Source organism: Rattus norvegicus, chromosome 14 (assembly GCF_036323735.1).
Source record: "Rattus norvegicus strain BN/NHsdMcwi chromosome 14, GRCr8, whole genome shotgun sequence".
NCBI lineage: Eukaryota > Metazoa > Chordata > Mammalia > Rodentia > Muridae > Rattus > Rattus norvegicus.
The window spans coordinates 98,536,885-98,552,900 of record NC_086032.1 but is presented as its reverse complement, the minus strand read 5'-3'; the positions used below and the strand labels follow the sequence as shown (position 1 = coordinate 98,552,900).

Sequence of the window (16,016 nt, the reverse complement as noted above, 5' to 3'; positions counted from 1 at the left end):
TTAGTGATGAGCATGTACTCTACCACAGAGCAAAATACCTCACCCCTGATATTTAAAAAAAATAAGTAAAAATTCAGATGTGTAGCCCAGGATGGCCCTTTATTTCAGCCTCAAAGAAACAGAGATTAGAGGCATGTGTTACCATGGCTGGCAATGCTTTGATTTTTTTTTTTAAGATTTTATTTATTTATTCTATATATGTGAGTGCACTGTCACTGTCCTCAGACACACCAGAAGAGGGCATTGGATCCCATTACAGAGGTTGTGAGCCACCATGTGGTTGCTGGGAATTGAACTCAGGACCTTGGCAAGAGCAATCAGTGCTCTTAACCACTGAGCCATCTCTCCAGCCCAACGCTTTGATTTTTAATTTTTAATTTTTTTTAATTTTTAAGAAATAAGCGCTTTCGGGCGGCCTCTCGCAAAGGATCTCCTTCATCCCTCTCCAGAAGAGGAGAAGAGGAAACACAAGAAAAAGCGCCTGGTGCAGAGCCCTAATGCCTACTTTATGGATATGAAATGCCCAGGATTCTATAAAATCACCACAGTCTTTAGCCATGCACAAACGGGAGTCTTGTGTGTTGGCTGCTCCACTGTACTCTGTCAGCCTACAGGTGGAAAAACAAGGCTGACAGAAGGATGCTCCTTCAGGAGGAAGCAGCACTGAAAGCCCCTGATTCAAGATGAGTGGGAACCTTCCCAATAAGCACATTTTGGATATAACAAAAAGAAAGAAAGAAAGAAAGAAAGAAAGAAAGAAAGAAAGAAAGAAAGAAAGAAAGAAAGAAATATGCATTAGTGTTTTACCTGCATGCGTGGATGTGTTCCTGTGCGCCCGGTACCTACAGAGGCCAGAAGAGGACATTGGATCCTTGTTACTGGTGTTAAGGGTGCTTGCGAGCTTGTCATGTGGGTGCTGAAATTCAAATTGGGTCCTGTGAAAGAATAACAAGTATGCCTGGCTACTGAGCCATCTCTCTGACCCCCAAATATATGAGATTTTGGTCACACTCTTGGTTGGACTGAAAGTATGGAAGTTCTTGTCTAGCGTTAAGCGATTTAGCAATAACTGTGAGCTAACGGCTTTCCAGCGCTGACAAGTGGGACATGTAGGACGGAGCTGTCTCACAGTGGTTGTCAACTGCTGTCGTCTCATTTCCTAGCATCCAGACATCAAGCTTCTGTGGTGCCACAGCTTTCCTGAGAGGGCCTCCTCTCAGTCCTCAATTGTTACGGGAGAAGATTTAGGAGTTCCCTAAATGATGCGCAATTCGCTTAACTTCCGTGAATAGTCTAGGAGTTGCCAATCCAGAGATCTAGAGCCCAATCCAGAGTGGACATTTCCGTGTGGCTAAGATTTAGCTATTCCGAAAATTTCTTTTTCTGGATCTTCAGTTAAGGGAGTGTGTCGGGTGGTGGGCTGTGAAAGGTATCCTAGTTCCCAGCTGAGCTGAGGTTTGAAACCCCAATGACCCTAAGGAACAGTAGGCGGTTCCCTAAACTCCAGGAAACCAGTCTCCTGTCCCACAGCTATAGCCCTGCCCCTCCCCCAGCCTCTTATAGAGAGGTTTGTGACCTTCAGTCACATAGGAGCAGCACCCCAAGCCCTCCCACATGTAGGTAAGGTATCCCCAAGCTCTCAGAGCAAGCCACTAGGAACTACCTGCAGTCAGACCCTGACCCACCCCAAAACTGTACAGAAGAATCCTATCCCGCAGGAGCTGCAACACCGCCACTTGGGGAAGAGATCTGCTCTCCCGAAATCGCCCGCCAGAGGCTCCCCTGCGCCCCTAGCTGGCTAGTCAGCCCCCCGCTGACGTCTTGGAGCAACTGAAGCGGCAGTGGCAGACTGAGGTGGAGCAGCGCCAGCAATGGAGGTGGTAGAGACAATTTTCCCTCCCGGCTCGAGTTCTTTCTCCTTCGCCTGAACCCTCGCACCTGGCCAGGCCAGAGATCTCCGTGGAAAGCCCCCAATACATAGGCCCATAGGAGTAAATCAAATCTTTTCTTTAATATATAAAAACTTTTTTTTAATGTTATAAAACGTCTTAAAGAATACCCAGTGACTGCACTGTGGTGGCTTCCTGTATTTTCCCAGGTGAGATAAATCTGCTAGGTCTCCCGCAGTCCATACCCAGAAATGAGCTCAGATTGGACCATAGAAGGGTTTCTGGCTGTTAGATAAAAGCCAACGTTCCTTGGGAACTTGTGAAATGGCAGAAGGGACATGGATAGCCACTGGACACGTACATGTGGTTTTATTGGCCTCCAGGCTCCTCAGCCCCATTCACAAATACTTGCTATACATTTCAAAGCCCCACCCTCATCTCCTAGCCCTCCTCACCCTTCCCTATGTCCTAAACTCCCTCCAGCTCTTGAGCTCACAGTCCAACTGTCCTCTCTGTTGCTCCCCCTTGCTGTCTTGCTAATCTCTGTTTCCTGCTCTCTCCACGGTCCTCTCAATACCCAGTTTTCTTTCTGCCCTAGACTTTGCCAGATCCCTCTGGATATTTTCTCCTCCTACCCATAATGAAAATCTTTCTTGGGGCTAGTGAGATGGCTCAGAGATTAAGAGCACTGGCTGTTCTTCCAGAGGTTCTGAGTTCAAATCCCAACCTCCACGTGGTGGCTCATAATCATCTGTAATAGGATCCAATGCCCCTTCTGGTCTGAAGATAGTGACAGTGCATTCACATACATAAAATAAATAATATTAAAAAAAAAGAAAACCTTTCTTACTTCCTCCCAACCCCCACATCCCCACTAGCCACTGGCCTACGCAGAGGCAGGCAAGTCTCTGCGTTGTAGCCAGCCAGTGCTACACAAAGAAACTCTGTCTCAAAAAAGTAAACCAATCCAAACCAAACCAAACTTTCCCCTCTACTGGAGCGGCCATCTATTGGTTTCCTCTGATGCTTCCTCACACACAGAAGCTAGCCTGGAACTCCTAAGAGACCCACCAGTCTCCACCCACCAAGTGCTCGGTCCCCAGCTCCAAAAAAAAGAAAAGGAAAAACAAAACAAAACGGGATGAGAAAGTCATGAGCAGCAAGCCAGTAAACAGCATTCCATCATGGCTTCTGCTTCCGTTCCTACCTACCAGTTCCTGGTCTGACTTCTCTCCATGTTGGAGTGTGACCTGAGAGGTCCACACTGCAATAAACCTGTCTTCCCTAGGTTGCATTGATTGGGTTTTATTATTGTTATTGTTAGTTCTCGGTGTTTGATTTTTAGTTTGTTTTGAGACGGTGTATAAAAAAAAAAACAAAACCTTGGCTGTCCTGGACTCACTCTGAAGACCAGGTTGGCCTCAAATTCAGAAATCCACCTGCCTCTGCCTCCCAAGTGCCCCACCACCTCTCAGAGAGTTTGGCCAAGGTGCTTTATTGAAGCAATCAAAACCCTAAGAGGACCACCATTCCTGACTTTCTTTTTGATTGTTTAGCCCTCCGTTTTCCCTTCTATGATAATAGCACACTGATTCCTTGCTTTCTTACTTGCTAATTCCTTATATGGATCCAGGAACTTGTCCTGACTCAGGCGGGGAGGGAATGAAGAAAAATAAACACAGAAAAGCTGGGATCAGATAGACTCAGCTCTCTGGTGGAGAAGCCTCAGCAGTCTGGAAGCTCAGCATGTTTAGTATACAGAGTTGAACAAGGAGGTAAAAGGGGAGGCAGGGTTTATGGTGCACAGCTAGGTCAAGGAGACACGGTTAGCTTGTCTTGGTAGGAGCTAATCTCTTGGTAGGAGCAGTCTCCATAGGATAGCAGTCTTTAGGCTGTAGCATCTGAATGGAGGACGTTTCCTTTCTGCACTATCCACATCCATGTGTGGACCAGAGGAAGGCTTTGTCATCTGTGGTGGTTTGGTTAAGAATGGCCCCTTAAGCCCATATTTGAATACTTAGTCACCAAGGAGTGGAAGTCTTTGGCAGGATTAGAAGGATTGGAGGAAGTGTGGGCTTTGAAATTCTGAAAGCCCATGCTAGGCCTAGTTCCCCACCCCCACCCCGCTGCCTGTGGATCAGGACGCAGCTCTCCGCTACTTCTATAGTACCATGGCTGCCTGCCTGCCACCATGCTCCCCACCCTGACGGTTATAGACTAAACCTCTGGCTCCCAATTTCTTTCAGAAGAGTTGCCTTGGCTGTGGTGTCTCTTCATAGCAATAGAACCCTAAAATACCATTCCTCTGAGCCTCAAATTCAGAGACTCAAGAAGCTTTTCCACTTCCCTACGGGTCTGAGGCATTCTTGGCATGGCTCTATAAGGTCAACGACACATACTCAGGCCTCATGCACCCAGGATTTCCTCCAGTTCCCTTTCCCCTCTTTCCCTCCCTTCCTCCATCTGCCTTTTCTGCCTATACAGGGTCTCACTATAAAAAGCCCCAACTGGGGGGGGGGGGGGCTGGAGAGATGGCTCAGTGGTTAAGAGCACTGGCTACTCTTCCAAAACTCCTGAGTTCAAATCCCAGCAACTACACGGTGGCTCACAACCATCTGCAATGGGATCTGGTGCCCTCTTCTGGTGTGTCTGAAGACAGCTACCATGTACTCATATAAATAAAATAAATCTTAAAAAAAAAAAAGCCCCAATTAGCCTGGGACTCACTATGTAGCCAGGTAAGATTCTAACTCAGAGATCCTCCTGTCTCTTGCCTCTCGAGTGCTGGGATTAAGGGTGTGTGCCTTTATGCCTGGCCATCCCTGATTCTCCCTGGTTCCAGCCCCATGTACCTTCTTTCTGGCAACTGCCACCAGGACCAGCCAAGTATCTGAGCTGCAGTGCCCCCTCCACACTGAGTGGTTTAGAGATAGTTATGAAAGGTAAAAGTTTTAAGGTTGCCTCCCTCACTAGACAAAGGTTCAGAAAGAAAACCGGTTAGGCCCTAGAATTGTATGTTCCAGGAAGCCCCTCCTAGGGCTATAGAATAGGTAATTACATCTGCTGGTTCAAGCAGCTTCTCCCAGGAGCTAGCAGACCATAAAGTTGAATAATCTTGAGAAACAGTGAGTTTCTCCTTGTGATTTTTCACTGGTATTCTTGTGATTTTCCAATGACACCACCCCTGCCCCCTTGGGTTGTGGCTTCTTCCTTTAAATACCCTTTCTCCTAACCTCTCAGGGTCGAACTTCATTGCTCCTGCGTGGGATACGAGTCTCGACCCCAGTGCACTGGTTCCTATTGATAAACCTTATGTGATTACAGCAAGGATGGTCTTGTGTGAGTTCTTGGTGGGTCGCGTCATCCCGAGACTTGAGTGAGGGTCTCCCCGCTCCAGGGGTCTTTCAGCTACCTAACTTTATTTCTGAGACAGCATCCGTTAACTCTGAACTTGTGCAATTAAGTCCTCTTCCTGCCTCAGCCTCCGGAGTAGGTGTGGTGATTTGAATGAGAGCCCCCCATAATCTCAGGCATTTGAATATTCGGTCCCCAAAGGCGACCCTGTTTGGCAAGTCTTGGGAGGTATAACCTTGCTGAGGAAGTATGTCAGTGAGGGTCAGCTTTGAGGTGTCCAAACTGTGCTAGTACACTAGCTAGTGTACTCTCTCTGCTTCCAGTCTGTGGTTCCGGTTGTGAGCACTCAGCTGTTCCAGGCCCCTGCTATCGCCTCTCACCATCATGGACGGTAATCGCTCTGGAACCTTAACCCCAAACAAAGAAGACCTTTATTCTAGAAGTTGCCTTGGCCATGGTGTTTTAGCACAGCAATAGAAAAGTTTACTTAGTACAGTAGGCTGGACTTGTCAGTGTGATGAGAACAGGCGACAGAATGTGGCCAGGCCATTGGGGGAGCCACTGGCAAAGGAGCAGTTCCACCTCTCGTCCTTGGTAATCACTCTGTCCTGGCCAGAAGCTGAGAAGGTTGTTTCTATCAGAAGTTGGGCCCTAGTCATGGGCCAGGAACGTGAGAATGTTTAAATGCACTGGGCTGTGCTCTGGGTTCCTGGTTTGTTTTGTTTTGTTTTTTAATCTTCTTTCTCCTTTACACAGTAACTTAGTGAGCACAGCTGCCAGGAAGGTCTGTGCATCAGGTCCTCACTAGCCCTGGAAGCTGTGCTCCAAACTCCGTGTAGACACTGGGATGGAGAGGTACATGAACACCCTTTGGGGATCAATTGGACCGACCAGGTCACCTCCCCAACACACACACACCCCAACCCGGGCCTCGACCCAGCAACTCCCTAAAGTTAATAAAACCCTTAGATAGAAACCTCCTCCTGACAGGAATCCTGCCCACCCCTACCTATATAATAAATGCATAAAATGTAATAAAAAATTGAAATTCCATCTCAATAGTAGAGAATAGCCTGTTCCAGGGGTGAAAGGGGAACCAGGGAAATATTAATCACAAGATATATACCATCTCGATTAGGTAGGAGAGATAGAGCCAAAGATCTACTGTGAAATGTGGTAACTGTAGTTAAAAATAATCAGTGCCGGGTTGAGGATTTAGCTCAGTGGTAGAGCGCTTGCCTAGGAAGCGCAAGGCCCTGGGTTCGGTCCCCAACTCCGAAAAAAAGAACCAAAAAAAAAAAAAAAAAAAATCAGTGCCATCTTTGCTAAAAGACTGGATTTTAAGTGTTCTCGTTAAGCCTCTTTTGTTAAAATATCCTCACGTGGGCCCTGTTATTGCTCTAATGCTGTGAAGAGACGCTGTGACCAAGGCAGTTCTTAATAGAAAGCATTTAATTGGAGGCAAAGAGAGAGTATAGCTGGACATGGACTTTTGAAGCCTCAAAAGCCACCCACAGTGACCCTCCTACAGCAAGACCACAATCTCCTAATCCTTCCTAAATAGTCTACCAACTGGGGAATGAGCATTCACATTTTCATTCAAGCCACCACAAACACTAGATTCACAGTTGCCTAAGTTATTTAGGTAAATTGGGATAGCATTTGCATATGGCTTACCCATATACTCCCAGATAGACTCTGTGTGTGTGTGTGTGTGTGTGTGAGAGAGAGAGAGAGAGAGAGAGAGAGAGAGAGAGAGAGAGAGAGAGAGAAGTAGGAGGAGGAGGAGGAGGAGAGGAGGAGGAGAGGGAGAGGAGGAGAGGGAGAGGAGCAGAGGGAGAGGAGGAAAAGGAGAGGGAGGAGGAGAGGGAGAGGGAGAGGGGGTTTCTAGCCTAGGTAGGCCTTGGATTTCTTATGTAAAAGAGAATGACTTTGAACTTCTGGTCCGTCCTCCTGCCTCCACTCTCACGATATGGAACTACAGATGTGCGCCATCATATCTAGTTTATGCTATATTAGGGATCTACGGTGGTTAGAATAGGAATGGCCCACATAGACTCATGTGTTTAAATGCTTGGCCCACAGGGAGTGGTACTATTAGGAGGTGTGGCCTTGTTGGAGGAAGTTGGGCTGGCTTTGAGATCGCATATGCTCAAGCTACACCCAGTGCTGTACACAGTCTCCTGCTGCTGCCTTTGGATCAAGATGTAGAATTCTCAGTGCCTGCTCCAGCACCATGTCTACCTGCATACTACCACGTCTCCTACCATAATAATAATAATGGACTAACCTCTGAAACTGTAAGCCAGCCCCAATTAAACGTCCTTCTATGAGGATTGCTATGGTCACTGTGTCTCTTTACAGCAAGAGAAAGGAAGGGTCTCACCCACGGCTTCATCCAGTCTACACTGCCATCTGAGGCATAACCCTACCTACTTTAAATCATTTCTATTCTACATTAATACACTGTAAATATTAATAGTCATTACTCCGTGAGAAAATTATGGCTATAAAGTCATCCATTTTCAATACAGACACATATTTTCTACAGTATTTTTTAAAAAAAAAAACTTTTTGAGTTATTTATTTTCTTTATGTGTACGAGTCTTTTGCCTGTGTGTATGGGTATGACTGGTACCCACACAGGTCAGAGGAGGGCATTGGATTGCCCAGAACTGGAGTTGCAGACAGCAGTGAGCCATCACGTGGTTCTCTTCAAGAAAAGCAAGCATTTGTACCCACTAAACCATCTGAGTAGCCTTTCTGCACATTTTCCTTTGCGGTTGGTGGATCTGTGCATGTGGGGTCTGAAGATAGGGAGGGTGCTCTGTTTAGTTCTGTCAACCCGAAACAGTTTAGAATCCCCGGGAAGGCCATCTCAATGGACAATGGTCTAGTTTCAGCTGACTATGAGGATGTCCCTGGGCGATTATCTTGACTAGTGGGAGGAAATGCCCACTCTGAGCAGCACCACTCCTCAGTAGACAATCCAGGTCATACCAGGATGAGAGGGTGAGCTCAGTGAACAGTGTGCACAGGTTAATCCACACTAAAGCAAGACCACATGCAACCAACTGCTTCAAGCTCTTGACACCTCCCCCCACCATGATGACTGTAACCTAGAACTATAGTAAGCTGCTGGGGACAGCAGACCATGGCAGGGACTGCCAGCAGCAGGCCATTATGGAGACATCTCAGGAGCCCACAGCAGCTCGTTGTAAAAAACAGTTGTTCCCTTTCTCCTAACCTTAGACCTGGACAACGGCTGTATAGATTTCATTTGTGTGTGACTGCCTTTCGGTTGGCGTTGGTGTACTTAATTATTCTATTATATCTGACTTTCCTACTTCTTTCTCCTTCTGCTCTGGTGAATTCGGTGAAACTAGATGTTCCTTGATGTAATGATTCTTAAACAATTGGAAATTAAGGCATAGGGACACAGCACAGCACAGCCCTAATGGCCCAGGTGCATGCTGTGTGTTCTCATCTTGGAAACAATGTAATAACTGCACAATGGTAGTTCCAGATTAATGCTTCATTTGCAAAGAAAGTTTGAAGAAATTATTAGAAAATGAATTAGAGCCAACATTGGGACCCCAAGAAAAGAAATATTATCAAAGTTATGAAATAAGTTTTGCATAACATTTGAGAGTAGTTCCTGGATAAGGAAGTATAGAATATATAAAATTATATACTAGTAAAACTAAGTCAAAACACTGGAACTCTTATGAGAGTCATTGTGTGCAAGGAACAGAAAGCTAGCGGAACCACTGAGTTAAGGGTTAACTCGATTCTTTCTGGCCACTGCCTGGCAGCTTTGCCCATGTCATTTATCATTAGAGCTTCACAGGAAAATGCAAGTAGCTGACCTCAGAGCTCTGAAGTATAATAAGTCAAAAGTTAAAGTTTAAATAATGATAAGTTTGCAATTATTATTTTGGCCAAAGGGCTGGGAATAGGGGAAGCTTGAAACTTTGGGGAACAATTGTAATTCTTAGTTCTTTGTGGGATGTGGTTACTCTTTTGAATTTGATTTGGCAATGATTATACAATGTCTTCTTTTCTACCTGCTTTTGGAGAATCAACAAAAGAGTGGGGCAAGAAAAATGCGAGAGAGCAAGAGAGAGTGGAGAGTGAGCGAAGAGCGAGAGCGAGAGCGAGTGAGGAGAAAGTGAGATGTGTATGAGGTGAGTAGAGAATGAGTGGAGAGAATATGAGAGAGAAAGAGAGAAAGAGAGAGGCGGCGGGAGAATGTGAGGTGTGTGTAAAGAGTGTGTGTGTGTGTGTGTGTGTGTGTGAGAGAGAGAGAGAGAGAGAGAGAGAGAGAGAGAGAGAGAGAGGAGAGAGTAACTTTAAGCCTTGAAAAATTGCCTGTCAGTTTGTACCTGAAAAGCAGTCTGTGTGCATTTATTATGCGCCTTCCAGATATCCCTGCTTCCAGTCGAGGCTGGACCTAAACAGTAAGCCCTTTCCCCTTAAACAGCACCACCCGGCCCCAGAATATTTTATCACAGCAGCAGGAAAAGAAACTAAGACAAAGGACAAACCATCTGAATTATCTCTAAGTACAGGAAACACAATACTAGCAAAATTTGCACAAAGGCACAGAAAGGGAAAGAAGAGAGGGGGCCCTACAGTCAGCACCAGTAAGTTTCTAGAAAACTGCTGTCTTTAAAGTCCTCAAGATGTGATGCTTGACAAATAATTTTCCTATGTTAACGTTATAACAACAAATATTAACCAAAGAGTAAATCACTTAGCATTTTTTTTTTTTCGGAGCTGGGGACGGAACCCAGGGCCTTGCGCTTCCTAGGCAAGTGCTCTACTGCTGAGCTAAATCCCCAACCCCACTTAGCATTTTTTTAAAGAGAAACTTTAACGTGTTAAGGGATGATGATGAGGATGATGATGGCTGCTTGCATTCTTGTGTTAATTTGGGTCCCCATTTTGTTCGTATGAGAGAGTCTGCAAGGAGGGACCCTGCCCCGGTTGGTTCTGATTTGTAAATAAAGATGCCGGCAGCCAATGGCTGGACAGGGCATACAGAAGTGGGACTTCAGGATTCCTGGGCTTGGAACAGAGACTAGGAAGGAGAAGGAGATGGGCCGGGCCAGGAGAAAGAGAAGGAGAGGAGAGATGCCATGTCTGAGAAGAGTGGAGGACAGGGAGACAGCCGCCATGTGAAGGAGCTGGGAGAGTGCAGCCCATGGGGCTGCCCAACCGGATCTAGGGCAGCCAAGGCAGAATACAGAATTTAGTAAGTGATAACTCAGGATTATGGGGAGGGAGGTGGATTAACCACGCGGAGGTAAACAAGTGGCCCAGATATTGTCCTGCTTAAGGAATATCAAAATATAAAGGTTGTGTGTGTGTGTCTTTTCTTCAGGAAACCAGAACACTGAGGAGGGTAGCATGGAATGCACCACTGGGATTTATCATTTAAAAAAAAAAAACACTGCTACAGATGACGTTGTGCCTTCGTGCGTCTGTGTGCTATGTGTGAATGGACACGGCATGGGTGGGGAGGTCAGAGGTGAACTGTGTGGAGTCAGGTCTCTCCTGTTCTTACGGAGGTTCTGGGGTTTGAACTCAGGTTGCCAAGCTTACAAGGCTAACAGTGCTGTTGCTCACTGTGACATCTTTTTTTTTTTTTTTTAAGGTTATGTGTGTGGGCGTTCTGCCTGCATGGGCATCTGTGTATCACTTGTGGGCCTGATGACCAGCGAGGCCAGAAGAGGACAGCAGATCCCCTGGGCCTGGAGTTGCAGATGGTTGTGAGCTCCCTGTGGGTGCTAGGATTTGACCTTCAGTCCTGTGGAAGAGCAGTCAGGGCTCTGAATCACTGAATCACCTCTCAGCTCTTCCATGAGCCATCCTGCTGGCCCTTCTCTACTTGGGTTGAATGTGTGTGTGAGTATTCCTGTGTCTTCTTCTATTGTGCACACTAGGCAAGCTAGAATCCACCACTGAGCTAAATGCCAACCCCTGTGGCAACTGTATGTTAGGAGATGAAACGTCTTAAACAGATGTTCAAAGAAAACACAAATTTATTTCAGGGTAACCGAGGGCACATAATTTTGCGAGGACGGTTCCCACGAGTCAGCTTTGTCCCTTGACCATGTGAGTCTTCAGCTCAGGTCAACAGGCTTGGTGGCTGGCACCTTTACCTGCTGAGCTGTCTGTCTCTCCAGTCTGTATTTTAACTACATTTGATCAGAGATTTCTGTTTATAGTGGACAATGACAAAATAGACTGTCTACCTGTACTTTATGCATCCATGACATGTAAGGTGTCTTTATGTTGGGGGGATATTTCCAGGCTACGTGATTTATCTTTGAGGTCTCTTTTCAAATGAAAACCTCAAAAAAGAACTCCATGTATAAATGGACCCCTGCAATCAATTCCATGTTGTTCAACTCTAGGTTCTTATCCTGTCATTTAAAGTCATTGTGTCCTGCTGCATGGTGGTGGCACACCTTTAATCCCAGCACTTGAGAGGCAGAGTCGGGCAGATCTCTGTGAGTTTGAGGCCAGTCTGGTCTATAGAGCAAGTTCCAGGGCAGTGAAGGGATACAGAGAAACCCCGTCTCAGAAAAAAAAATCACCACGTATAACTTTAATTTTTTCAAAGCCTACTTTTAATGATGGGTTCTTAAACACTTTAACCTCCCTTGTAGCCTACTACCCACTGGGGTAGTAGAAAAGAAAGGATGGTGGTGGGGGAGTGGACCTGTTTAGAAATGGTTCTTTGGAGCAAATTCTATCTGTACTGTCAAGAAATCAATGGCTCGGTTCACAGGTCAGCAGCAGCAGCTCAATCCACGTGAAAACACATCATGGATATGTCAAAAGTCTAGTTCTGTAGAGTTGGGATAGCAAACACAGATCAACAGGGGTGGCACTACCTAGCAGAAACAGCCAGGCCTTAGCCTTGGCTCAAGTCAGCAGGGGGGACCAGGGCCAACAGTTCTCGGCTGTGTCTCAGTGAAGTGAAGTGAAGATCAGCAAAGACACAAGACCAACAAGCATTGCACAGCAAGTTCTATGAGCAAGCCTAGTTCAGCCTCTGTCACTGGCTGTCGAGTTCTATTTATACTCCCTTCAAACATCATGTCTCCTCCATGGGTCTTGCCTTACCACATCTTGCCTCTGCAAGTGAGTCTGTCTCAGCTGACATCACTCTGCCAATCAGCCTGGGTCCGTGGAAGCAGCCAGAAGCTGCAGCATACCATTAGAAGTTTTCTGGTTCATTTCTTTCTATGGAGTCCCAACAAATGGAGCTCAACTATGCAGTGTAAGGCTGACCAATACATGACTGTTGTTAGTGAAGAACCCTACATCACTTGTTCTTTCACGTGCTTCCTTTAGCAGAACGTCCTTTCATCTCTGTCCGCTTCTGCAAAACATTCTTTCACATGTTTTGCCCCAGCAAAACACCATCCAAGACAAATGACTTTCCAAAGAACCCATAAGTTTCCACTTCAACCCTGTCAATGTACCCATCTATAAAACAAGAAAGCTGAGGGATGTCAGAGTTTGTCCTGCTTCCTTCTGGACTCCAAGGGCACTGCACTCACCCTTGTACTTCTCCCACCACACACGGAATTAGAAATAAAATAGGCTTAGAATATAAAATGAGCAAGTTGATGGCTGACAACGTGACTCAGTACTGGAGACTCGCCTGGTTTGATTCCCCGGCATCACAAAAAGCGGTAATGTTTGCGTTATAACATCCCGGAAGGAGGTCAGAATACCTATGACAATGTTATTCGTCATTCTGGTACTGGAGGCACATATCAGACAGTCATCTCCACACGGGTGGGAGTGTGCTCCTCCTGTCAGGAGTTTTAGTAGCCAAAATCCGGTAAGGAATCGCCGTGTCGGCTCCACCGGGCTAAATTGAAATATTGCATTTTAGCAGTGGCTCTTAGCCTCCTTAATGCTGTGACACTTTAATACAGTTCACGTTGTGGTGATCCCCAACCATAAATTATCTTTGTTGCCACTTAATAACTGTAAGTTTGCTGCTGTTATAAATCACGATGCAGATAATTTTGGAGGGTTGTCATAGTTAGAAATCTCCGCCGACCCCTGTGGCCCATTATCTGGTTACTTTCCCTGTTGCTGTGATACAATATTGTGATAGTGTGAGGACTGCAGTTTACATGTGTACTAGCTCTTAGTCCAAGGGTCCAGTGCATTATAGGGGAGACACTGCATCCGAAGTCAGGAAACAGAGATTGCTGGTAATACCTGCTCCTCCTCCTCCTCCTCCTCTTCTTTTTTCTTCTTTTTTTGTCAAAAACTTTTAGGTGTGTTAATTTTTTTTTAACTTTGGTTCTTTATGAGTTTCACATCATGCACTCCAATCCCACTTGTCTCCACACCCCTTCGTATCTGCCCTCTGTCCTTGCAACCTACCCCCAAAAGAAAATAACAAACAAAAATAAAAAAATAAACAAAACAGGGGGCGGGGAGAAAAATAAACAAAAGAATGCATAGGAAACATCTTGTCCTGAAAGCTGTCGTGTGTCACAGTGTGTCACACAGTACACCCTTTGGTCCACATATCTTTACTTGCGAATGTTCATTGCCATGAGTCATTGGTGTGGTTCAAGGCCTCTGACTTCTGCTGGACCATCTATACTGGATCCTTACCAGGAATCCTCTCTGATATCCTGTTTTTGCCCATTGACATGGAGAGCCTACAGCTTTGGATCTGTGGGACTGGCCCTTTCACATGCTCCAACAGTTCATAGATGGGGTAGATTTTGAGGTGGGCCAACTCAGAGCCCTAGATCTGGGCCTGGGTGGTAGCTCACCCCCTACTCCTGCACCATCCAGGCAAACTCTCAGCACTGCCCCTGCTAGTTCATTCAATGTTGCAGTCAACAAGGGGCAGGGTCAGCTCTCTGGCTCTCAAGGCCCTGTGGGGTGGCTCCCCCTTGCTACCAGAGTCAGCTCTGTTGTGCTACCCAGGTGATTGATGTGCAGGGTCTGCTCTCCCTAGTGCTGCAGCTGGTGAGGGGCAGGGCCAGCTCTCTTACTCTCTTGACCCTGGGCCAGTTCTCCCAACTGCTGCAGGTGGTGAGGGGTGAGGGGCAGAGGGCATCACCCCCAGGCTCATGCCACCTCACGGCAAACATAGTGTAGAGAATGGCGCCACATTCTTTTCAAGACTATTTTTAGGGTGGATCTTCCTATCTCAATTAACCTCAGCAAGATAATCCTCACAGGAATGCCCAGAGGTTCACCTGATAATCCCTCACAGGTATGCGTGTCTCTTAGGTGATTGTAGACATAATCAAATTCACATCAATATTAACCATTAATACAGATAAGAAGTCTACGAGAGGGGAGCCTTAGCAAAGAGCACTTTCCCGACTATCAGAGGACCAGTTTTAGATCCCAACGCCTGTAACTTAAAAAAAAAAAACACCTGTAACTCCTGCTCCAAGGCATCCAAAGCCCACTCCTGGCCTCCATAGATACCTGCACATATACACTTTCACACATATACAGACACATACATAAAAATAAAACTAAGTAAATCTTACAAAGAAAGAAAAAACAGGGGAGGCCTGGTGTGGTGACTTATGCCTGAAACCCTCAAATTTAAGAGTGTGAGGCTGAGGGGTTGGGGATTTAGCTCAGTGGTAGAGCACTTGCCTAGCAAGCACAAGGCCCTGAGTTCAGTCCTCAGCTCTGGGGAAAAAAAAAAAAAAGAGTGTGAGGCTGAGAGGCCACGCTGTATATGGAGGCCAGGCTGCGACATGAGTGAGAGTTGCCTCAGGAAAAGAAAAAGAAAAAGAGAGAGAAAAAAGAAAAAAGAGAAGAGGACTCTGAGGGGAAAGTAGATAGAAAAGACCTGAGACCTCTCTGGCTGCAAAGTAGGCCTGGGCCCAGTCTTATCAACCCAGGCTCACACTGAATTATTTGCTAGATTTCAAGGCCCGAAGCAGCTTGTGAAAACACAACCCACACACTGCTGTGGGAGGCTTGGTCACAGAAAGTCTCTTTTTAATTCTCCATTAGAGATTTAAATTTGTCTCTGCCCCCACAAGCCTTGGGTTCATTCTCTCCCCCTTCTGCTTCCAACCCCCTGCTGGGATATCTGAATGGCTTTGTGGCTGGGGGTGGAACCCAGGGCTCAGTACATGGTAGGCAAACATTTTACATCAGAGCCACAACCCTGGCTCGGTTCTTTTTTCAATAGCAAATTATTAGAATCTTAACATCCAGATTCTAGTCACCACGTTGGAGCTGTAGCATTTTGTATTTAGGCCAAAGATACTTACTTGCGACTATAAGCAGTTGTATTAAATGTCACTTGAGGAATCAGAAGGATTCTTGAATTTTGCTGTTGCTCTAGTCCAGGCCTTAGTTTTGGTGATTAGAAGCTTATATTTTAATATTGGATACTGTTGTCACACATACCTATTCCTCCTTTAATAGGATAAAAAAATACAAATTTACTTAATTTAAAAACAAGCCAGGACAAACTAAACAAGACAGTCAAATTCTAAGAGCAATAAACATTGTGTTGTGAAATGTATCCCTTAGGCATGTTTTATCCCATATCTGTTACACTGGATGTTTACTTTTATATGTTACAAGAATAATATATATTTCATTGTAGCAGCAGCATTAGATAATAAAACGTATACAATGTCATTGTGCGCACATTTTTGAGTCAGAAAGCCCCAAGAGCAATATATAGACTATATATTATACATTATATGATATCTTGTGAGGTCAAGGGATTGTCCTCAG

At 45.7% G+C, this 16,016-nt stretch overlaps 1 long non-coding RNA gene and 1 pseudogene across 1 annotated transcript; one reads left to right on the top strand and one right to left on the bottom strand.

The window, feature by feature from the left end:
• On the top strand, positions 415–723 carry Rps27-ps8 (ribosomal protein S27, pseudogene 8; annotated as a pseudogene).
• Positions 11,286–15,677, bottom strand: LOC120096684 (uncharacterized). The gene is made up of 2 exons (XR_005493444.2): positions 15,542–15,677; positions 11,286–13,660 (listed from the first exon to the last, which is right to left on the bottom strand). It is a non-coding gene; the product is annotated as an uncharacterized LOC120096684 (long non-coding RNA).
• Between the last annotated feature and the right edge of the window lie 339 nt (positions 15,678–16,016).